Here is a 9,329-nt window from a genome sequence, read left to right as displayed (position 1 = left end):
ACAGGAGCATTTCATTGGGTAGCACAGATTCCTTGAAGTATTCAGATGCATGCTTTGAATACTTCAATTTCTCTATTTAAAACAGGGCTGGCATGATGACGAGACAGTTAGCGGTGCGGCCTCACAAGCTTTGGCTCTCTGGGTTTGATTTCAGACTGGACCACCTTCTGTGTGGAGTTTACATGTTCCTCCCCAGGTCCTGGTAGTGTTTTTTTTTTCTAAATCGCCCCCCCTATGCTTTTGTGTCTATGCCGTGTGATGGACTGCATTCTGACCAGGTTGCAGTCCCTCCTTGTGCCTTATGCTTCTGAGAGGGGCGCCAGGCTGCCTTACTTACACTTTAATTCAACACCGTCAAAGGTACTGGCAGTCAACCCAGGGAGGAGATCCTCAAATTCATGCTTACCACATGGGCTTGATAAGCCTAATGTCTTTCTCTCATTTTATAACTATGTTCTGATGATTCAGTTGATTACATTGCTCATGAGAGATGTTTTAAATAAGTAATACCAGGCTATTAAACATGTCAGTGGTCAAGGCAGCATACCATTTTGGTTATTAATTGCAAGAGCACTTGTAACTCAAACTTTGTATGATCTTATTGGTTCTTTTGTAAGAAACAAACACGTAAAGCCAATATTAACATGACTTAATTAGTGGTTAGGGCTCTGGGTGTATAATTGCTGTGGGACCCTTGAGAGAGTACTTCGCTCGGAGTGCTTCAGTAAAATGTCCAGATCTAGAAATGGGCACAAAAGTAAGTCACTTTGGATGAAAGTTTCATCTGAATAACTTAAGAACATGAACAACCTATCACCACACATCCCTCTGTTTGTAACTCTATTACTGGGCAGGCTAAGTTGCGGAAACTGAAGACAGAAATCAGTGGACAGATGGTAAAACTTTACTCTTCCCCAAAAGTATTTGTAATATATTAATGCAGCCTTACATATACAAGCAGTAAACTTTTCTCTCTAATCACAGGGAACAAGCACAAAAGCCCCCTGAGAAGAATAAATAAACTGTCATTATAGACCCTTGAGATGCAATAATTGGTAAAAGCTCCTATATTTAGATCAGCTTTTGACTTGCATGAGTAAATGCTAAACACTGAACTCCTAATATATACACTAAGATTACAATTACTGTAGAATGTCTTGAGGGTGATTTTTTAAGACTTGTGTTTTCCTGTGAACAGGAACTTGTCTTGGAGTTCAATTTTCCTGATTGCTGAGATTGCTAAAAATGTATTATCAAAAAGCTGCTCCCCTTTCATTTTTCTGCCTAAAGGTCATGACTTTAGTGGGATTTATTAAAAGCATTATGTTTAAAGCAAAGAGCTAGATCCTGGAAGATAGAGCCGCCTATAGCCTGCTGCTTGCTGGGCAGCAGTGTGGAACAGTGGTTAGTGTTAGTGGGCTAAGAACTGGGATTGTGGTTCAGATCCTAGGAGTGAGTCTACTATTGGATCCCTGAGCAATGTCCTTCACCAGTGCTGTTTCACTGTTTCAGCAAAATAACCAGCTGCATAAATGGGTATAAATGCAAGTTAATTTGGATAAAATGATCAGACAAATAGTAATTAGTTAAAATGTAACAGTATCATCCATTAAAACATTTTCAAAACATAATCTCTACCTCCTAATATATGTGACTTCTGTCAAGTGTAATGCTTCTATGTCTGTTTTTTAATAAGGGGTAGGTTGGTTGAGCCCAAGTCACACATGCTACCCACAGCAGAAATCTATGATCACAGGGAACTTCTCTATGGTGTAGGAGCTTAGACTTTTGTCACTGGAAAATTCGGTGAAGATCTAGTTCTGTATGTTCTGTTCCTTAGCTATGTTTTGGTCAAACTCGCAGCTGATCTTCAGTAACCATGAGCATCAATCAAGATTACACATGTAAGTTAAGAGAGTGCTGAGAAGCAAAAAGATAAAAAAAATCTATTTGACAGAACTGGGTTTGAGTCCAGGTTACAGCTAGAGTGTTTCTGGGCCACTGTCACATTAATTCAGTGGTACTTTAATGAAAAGGTCCTGTACTGAAAGCCTGTTTGGTATATGAGTAGACTGTTTTAACCTGTATGAATAAATTAATATACAGTATGTGAATAATTATCCATTTCTTCCACTGTATTAAGTTCTGATAAACTCACCCAGAAACAGTAATTGTCTTTAGTGCAAATGTAAGTTAATTGGCTTTATTGTAAAAGAGAGAGAGGTCAATTCCATATGGAATATATATATCAATTATGTGTTAAAATCTAGTCAATTTGGTCTAGAATGTTTTTGACAAAACATTGTGACCTATGGGCTTGAATCACTCTGATAGTATCTATATATAAATTATGACTTAAGTGAACTTCCCCTTTTGAAGCATGTGGAAGATGTAGAATAATTGTCACTCCAACAAAGCAAAACAAAGTGGAACAAAAGAATTACGACATCATCGCTGAACATTCTTAGTTACCATTTGTAATTGTAGCTTCTGCTGCATTATTTTTTGCAAGATTAATCAAATTCATTGCAAACGGCTGACTTGTAACTCAAACCAAATGGGCTCCTTGTTTTCTCCACATTGTGGTTAATGTGTGATTTAGGCTGGGGCATTCTCGTCTGGACACACTAAATTGAAATCACATTAAGTCCCAGCTAGTTACAATACACTACAGAACAAGTAGGTGTTAATTCCATCCAGAAAAGTAAAAACAAAGAAGAAATAACAAGCCTTTCAGTAAGGAAACGCTCTTTAGTTTCAAGAAGAATATACCTGAGGAGACTCTTCAGCCATTTTCCTTCTTTGTTTTTTATTTTTCAGGATGGAAGTAACATCTACATGTTCCTTTTCCCTTTGCACACCGATGCACCTCTCCATTCTAAACTCTTCACAACAACACTAATATCTTTGTTAGCTGTGAGCCATTAACATTTGAGTTCGATAATGGAGTGTTTTATGCTTTTAAAATTCTATTCACGTTAATGAAATGTTCTTTTTCAGACTCTTGACATCTTTAGTCATTGCACATGTAGTCTTGTATCACAGACCTGTGAGCTGGAGTGGAAACTTCTGCTTTTTCTCTGCTTTTTTTTTCTCTTCTTTTGTAAGATGAATGTGGAGATTATTTAGTCATCACTGGTCATTTAGTCATGGCATCTTCAGCTGTGATAGACCACCAGCTCAGTCTATTGCCAAACAAGTCTACTTTCAAATTGACAATGGCACCAAACCACTTCCCTACATATACAGGAAAGTTCTATCTGTCAAGCCCTGGCCTGGACATAAAGTTCCCTATTAGTACTATGTAGGTTAAACTCTGGGACACTGCATTGCATACATACTGTACCAAAATATGATGACATCCAAAGTGTGTTTGAGCCTGTTGTGAAAGAAAATCGATGCTTGAGTTTCACACAGTTAAGAATGATGGGTGAGTCTTTTTCTGACCTCTTTTTTAATAATTACATTGCGATTCTTGGTATTTTTTAAAGCAGGAGAGAAAACCTCAAACTGAAACCGGGCACACTTCTAGACTTCTTGAAAATGAAGAAGATAAACCTTCATTTGTAACTACCATTCCCTTATCTGCTCACGCTACCATAAGAACCGCCAAGTAAGAAAATCAAGTAATTGTTTTCATAATCTCTGATTTATTCTATTTGGGTAAACACAGCTCAGACTCTGCTGGCTCTCCTCTGTCTTCTCTGAACGCCTCATTACAAAACAAATGCAATTGTTTTCATTGGAAGATCTACGGTCATTGTAATGTTAGTCATTGAATGAATGCATAGGGTTTTGAAACCCAATACACAGCATGATTGCTAGAGCTGCCGTTGTTATTCCTGTTGGATGAGGACCATGAGAAGCTCACATGAATGTGAAGTGTACTTTACCACTGGGACACAGGCCAGAAGAGAGAGAAAGCGTGATGAGGGTGAGGTAGATATGGTATGATCTCAGTTCCTCACGCAGATATGACCCTGTCAGTGCAGTCTTTGGAAGAGTGGTAAGGTGATCATACAGGCCCACAGAGTAAAGTAAGGAGTTGTTTTAGCCTGTAGTTCCAATAGCTCCTTTAAGGGAATTGTTGGTTTGATGGTGCTTGTTGTTAAAGAAACATAGCCCAAACCAAGCTATGCATCACAGGAATGTTTCATATAGAATTTAGCCAACAAACACAACAGGAGTATGTTACAAAGGATAGAGTATCAATTCATCATCACACACTTTATTTGAACTGAATACTCCATCTTTTAAGCTCTAACCCTCTTACTGCAGCTGTAGGTGCAGGATACAACAAGGGAAAGGGCAAGGGCAGAGACACTGGACAGTGACACTGGGTTGTGACACTGGGCTGTGAAACTGGGCTGCGACACTGGGTTGAGACAGGAGCTGCGACACCGGGCCGTGACACTGGGCTGTGACACTGGGCTAAGACAGGGGGTGTGACATTTGGCTGCAACACTGGGCTGCGACACTGGGCTGAGAGAGTGGGCTGTGACACTGGGCTGTGAGAGTGGGCTGTGACACTGGGCTGTGACAGGGTCTGTGACACTGGGCTGAGACAGGGTCTGCAACATTGGGTTGTGACAGGGGCTGTGACACTGGGCTGCGACACTGGGCTGTGACAAGGTGTGCTGACACAGAGTTGCAACATGGGGATGTGACACAGCATTAAGACAGACAGATTATAGATCTTCCCTGCCTATATGTTTATCTATTGAGCTAGGAAGCACAGACCTCTTTATTACAAAATGTGCATGCTGCTTGAACAAAATAGCGCTATCTGGGATACATTTTCACCTGTTTCATGCATTTTGACTTTTGTGCACTCAAGTCCACACTTCTATTTTTTGTTTACCTGTGTTTGTTTATCTGTACTTTCATGAAATGTCTGCATATTTAACACATTCAATAAAAAAGTATTTTAAAATTCTTTTATTTGTCAGTAAAGTTTCTAATTATGAGTGGGCATACAAATTTAATGGTTGGAGGTACAGTATTTTAATTCTCCTGAATTTTACATATGTGAGACAATTTTATTGTCAGGAAACATTTGTTTCTTGAATATCTGTATGTTTTTCAAGGTACTAACAGTGAGTGTTTTACTCAGAATTTTTTTTTAATTTCCATATTTCATGAATTAAAAAGTACAGTACCTCAACTACACCCACAGAGAAAAGTACAAATGAAAAAACACACAGGAAGTCTTACAGCCTCTCCAGCATGCCCCCACGTTTTTTGCTTGTTAGTTTGTTTGTTCAGCAGGTCATTTTCAACCTTATTTAAGAAAAAAAAACATTACAACTTAATTTAGATTTAGAAATGTGATAAAAGACAGAGTTTATACTGGGCTCTGTGAGAATCACAATCAAATTGTACTGTAAAACAGATGATGGAAAACCATAAAGCGCATTTCGCTGAGTAAAGCACAACTTGTTTTTCAGCAGGTACAGAAGACTTCACTGTGATACCTCTTGTGTCTTTGACATCCTACAAACCACTTTTAAAAACATTGTTAAAAAACACTTTTAAAAAACAAGTTTAAAACCTTGTCTTCCATTTTACTTACAGCTGTTGACAGCTTTTATTTTTATTAACAACATAAACAATGAGAATACCCCTATTTGTAAAAATTGTACTAATATTTGAGCAGATGAGAAAGATAACTGCAAGCAGCGTTCTTGTTTTTATTTCTTCACTTTAGACTGCTAACATTTGTTTAGAAATCCTACACTTGACCTTTACAAAATTCCACCATCAGGGGCACTGTTTCTCTCATTCTGACTCCCACGGTGTTTCCTGGGTTCATGTCCACAGAGGCTGGCTAAGATAAACAGCCGACCTCCTGGCAGAGTGTTCCAAGACAATGTAAACTGCTGCAATGTCTGTAGTCCTGAGTCGCCAGTCAGCTCCACGCTTGTCTTGTATTTCTCAGCGAGTGGGGGGCTGCATCACTGCGCAGGTTGCAAAGGGAAAAGGAGAGGTTCATTTTTTCGGCTGAAAAGGACAACTAAGTAGCCTTGAGTAATTATTAATTATATCCCTATGTATTTCTTCAATCTGTTGAGGTCCTAGAATGCATATTGACTCTGAACCCTCTCTGAACCAAAGTGATTTCCGTGTTCATAAACATCAGCCTTTAGTTTAAGACTCACTTTTGGACTTGTGGTATTGATTTAAAGCTGCAATTTACTAGTCGCTGACCTCGAAGCAGTTGACAATGTAGGTGGCTATTATATTCATCTCAGACTTTTGCCACTGACAGCTTTTAGTGAACTGTTCATCTGATATGATCTTGACGTCTCCCTGAAATGAGTGATCATTCCACTTCAGGCTGTTAACAGCTGCTAGTGAAGAGAGTTTTGTGACTTGCCTTATATATTTGTCTTGTTGATTTATTTCTCAAACTGGGGAATTTCTGTTCCAGTTTGAAGTGTTTGATCCACCCCCATCAGACGTCTTAATGTATTTTTTTACCATAGAATTAAATTTCTCACCACCATTTTTCAGGAACTCTCCTCAGTCTTGGACATTAACACACATAAAATGAAGCAAATATGTTTTGTCATCCCACCATCTGACCCTGCCCTTCTTCTTTTTTATTCCTGATAGTTTGTGCTGTTCTGCTGCTCCCAAGATGACAGACCTTTTATCTCATATCTCATATCTCTGCTCAGTGCCCTTTAAATATCCAGCCAGTGTCCTCTATACAATTTACAGTATGTATACTCTTTTTTTAAAATATTTTATTGCAATAAGCTGAAGCAAGAAAAAAAGTGTAACTTCACCCCATAAACATGAATGAGAATGACTACAGACTCTACACACGGATATAAGAAATGTTGTAGATAGTATTACTTATTGTTTTCCTCAAGGGCTTGGTCCGACAGAAGAGGCTTTGGGTTCCAACATCAATGAGTAGCAGTGCTTGAACCATAGTAATTAGACACAGATTCATGTCCTGTCCCACTGGGATCTGTGGGGGAGGATACATTCTCTCACATCGCTTCTCAAAAAATAGACAAAAAATAGATAAATAGGTTTATCTGTGGACCAGTCCCAAAGTTCCATGTTCCCAGAAGGGACTCTTCCAGAAGACACCCTGGAGATGATCGAGAGAGCAGTAGCCCCTTGAACAGCAGAAACATCACTCTCTCCTTCCAAGCTTTGGCTTATCTCTTCCCTCTTCCCAGCAGTCTCTAAGTTCTAAGATCAGTGGAACATGTCTTAGGCCCCAGGGGACTGGAATCCTCTGATGGGGGTGTGGCTGCGTGTTTCAAACAGGTCTTTACTTTGAACATGCCAGGTACTCTTAGTCACACTTTTAGAAAGGCTGCGGATTATGTGTTGCAGGTCTTTCTGAAGGTCAAGGAGTCCACTTATTAGCTTGTGAAGTGTTTCACAGAAGCCTGTGTAGTAGCCTGACTGAAGTCACCCATTGGAAACTGTGGTTCAAGCCCCGGTCTCTGAGAGAACCACCCCAGCCTCTGACACGCCCTGACCACCAAGCAAGCACAGCTTTCTTCCTCAGCGCCCTGTCTAGTAACAAGCGTTGTCCACAACTATGTGAGTGCTGCACACAATCTCAGACAGCTGCTACTTTGCAGTGCTATGATCGGATGGACAGAGACCCAGGCCACTCAGTTATTGTGTGGGATTAGGTGAATACACCCCATTTGAGAAAATATTGTGCTTCCACAAGACCTGTTGCTGACTTTGAATCTTTGGCTTCAGTGGGCCGAAGGTTTTTGTCTTGCTGTTAATTTGGACTAGGGACCCTTACATGCTTACCACCAAAGTATCTTCCATTCCGCCCAGCCCAGATCTGTCTTCACCTTCCTTTTCGCCAACTTGACCTTTCATCCTAAGATTGACTTTTGTCTGCTGGTGCATCAGAATACCTTCCTGTCTCCTCGCTTCTGGTCTGAGGAGTAACAGGAGGTCTGCTTGCTGTGTCCAGGATGTCCATTTGCACTGCACAATGTCGTTCAGGACCACAGACTAGATGTTCGAGTCCCCCAGGGGACAAACATCAGGCTCTCAAATATCTCAGAGCTGCCCAGCCTACTGAATCTTGGGCACAATCTGTTTGGCATATTGGAAATGAGAGACCATTTGCCTTGGCAGGTGTTTACCTCCTGGGTTCACTTGGCTAGAGCCTCAGGATCTTAATTCAGCTGGGTAACAACCCAGTACATGTTTTTGTTTCTAATCCTTGAATGTTGTGAATCCAGCTCAACACACAGATGGAATAAAAATTTTGCAGGCTGTGGCCCAGTTAGTTCCATGACCTTTATCTGCCTTTATCTCTGGCTTTTTGCCTTAGTGTTTGCAATGACTATGTTGCCTGGCTGTAAACACTAGGTTATCATCATAACACTGGTTCCCTGCTATGTGATGAAATCATTATCTTTCTGGGTTGCTCTCAGATGGTCTTAGAATAGTAGTGCTCCACAAATACTGGTGACAAGGCTCTTTGTCAGCCTTACACTTAGAGGGAGGAGTTCGAATGGCCAATTTTGGCTCATGTGCTCCGCATGGGGGCAGAAATGGTGCACCTCCCAAGAAATAATGACTACATTTCTTTTCAGGGAACCAGGATTGTCACGAAAAACTTTTTTTTTAAAGCGTGGAACTTCTGCCTTCAGTTTTGTTAGTCCACTGGGTATATTCAGGAAATAGCCCTGGATGGGGGGAGATCTTTAATAACTCTTGTGCAAATGCCGTAAAGTCCCCAAGGTGATGATGATTCTCATAATAGCAGTAACTGTTAGGTTTATTAATAGTTTTTTCTCTTGAGACACACTTAATTGCATGCTGATTTGTTTCATTAACTTGTACATAAAGAGCTCATGAAGACTTTAATAAATATTTTGTATTTTCCTGTCAACACCTTTGTCAATGCTTTAAATACACAAACATTTCAGATGTTATGTTGTGATGAAGTGCTAATCTCTATAATCCTGCTGTTGAAAATCCCTGCAGTAACACAGTCCCTTTCCCTCTCAACAAGTTTCCCACCATTTGTTTTTTTTTTTGGTTTGTTTTAAAGATAGTTTATATAATAAAATGTTTGAGAAAACACTAGGTGAACTGCAATGTCTTGCATCTGGCTTCAAATAAAATAAAAATGTAAATGTCAAACAAAATGAGTAGGATAGTTATGATGACAAACAGGATTTATTAATAGCATTGCTCACAAGACTGCCTGCTGCTTCACCTACGCCATGAACTTTAGGCTTTCAGACAGCACTGCCCTGTAAACCCACACAGCTCACTGGCCTGAGCTGGGTTTTCCTTCACTCTCATTAATATTAGACTCTTGT

The sequence above is a fragment of the Atractosteus spatula genome, chromosome 5 (genome assembly GCF_055471065.1).
Source record: "Atractosteus spatula isolate fAtrSpa1 chromosome 5, fAtrSpa1.hap1, whole genome shotgun sequence".
Classification (NCBI taxonomy): Eukaryota; Metazoa; Chordata; class Actinopteri; order Semionotiformes; family Lepisosteidae; genus Atractosteus; species Atractosteus spatula.
The sequence above is the reverse complement of the archived record's forward strand: the minus strand, read 5'-3'. Positions refer to the sequence as shown.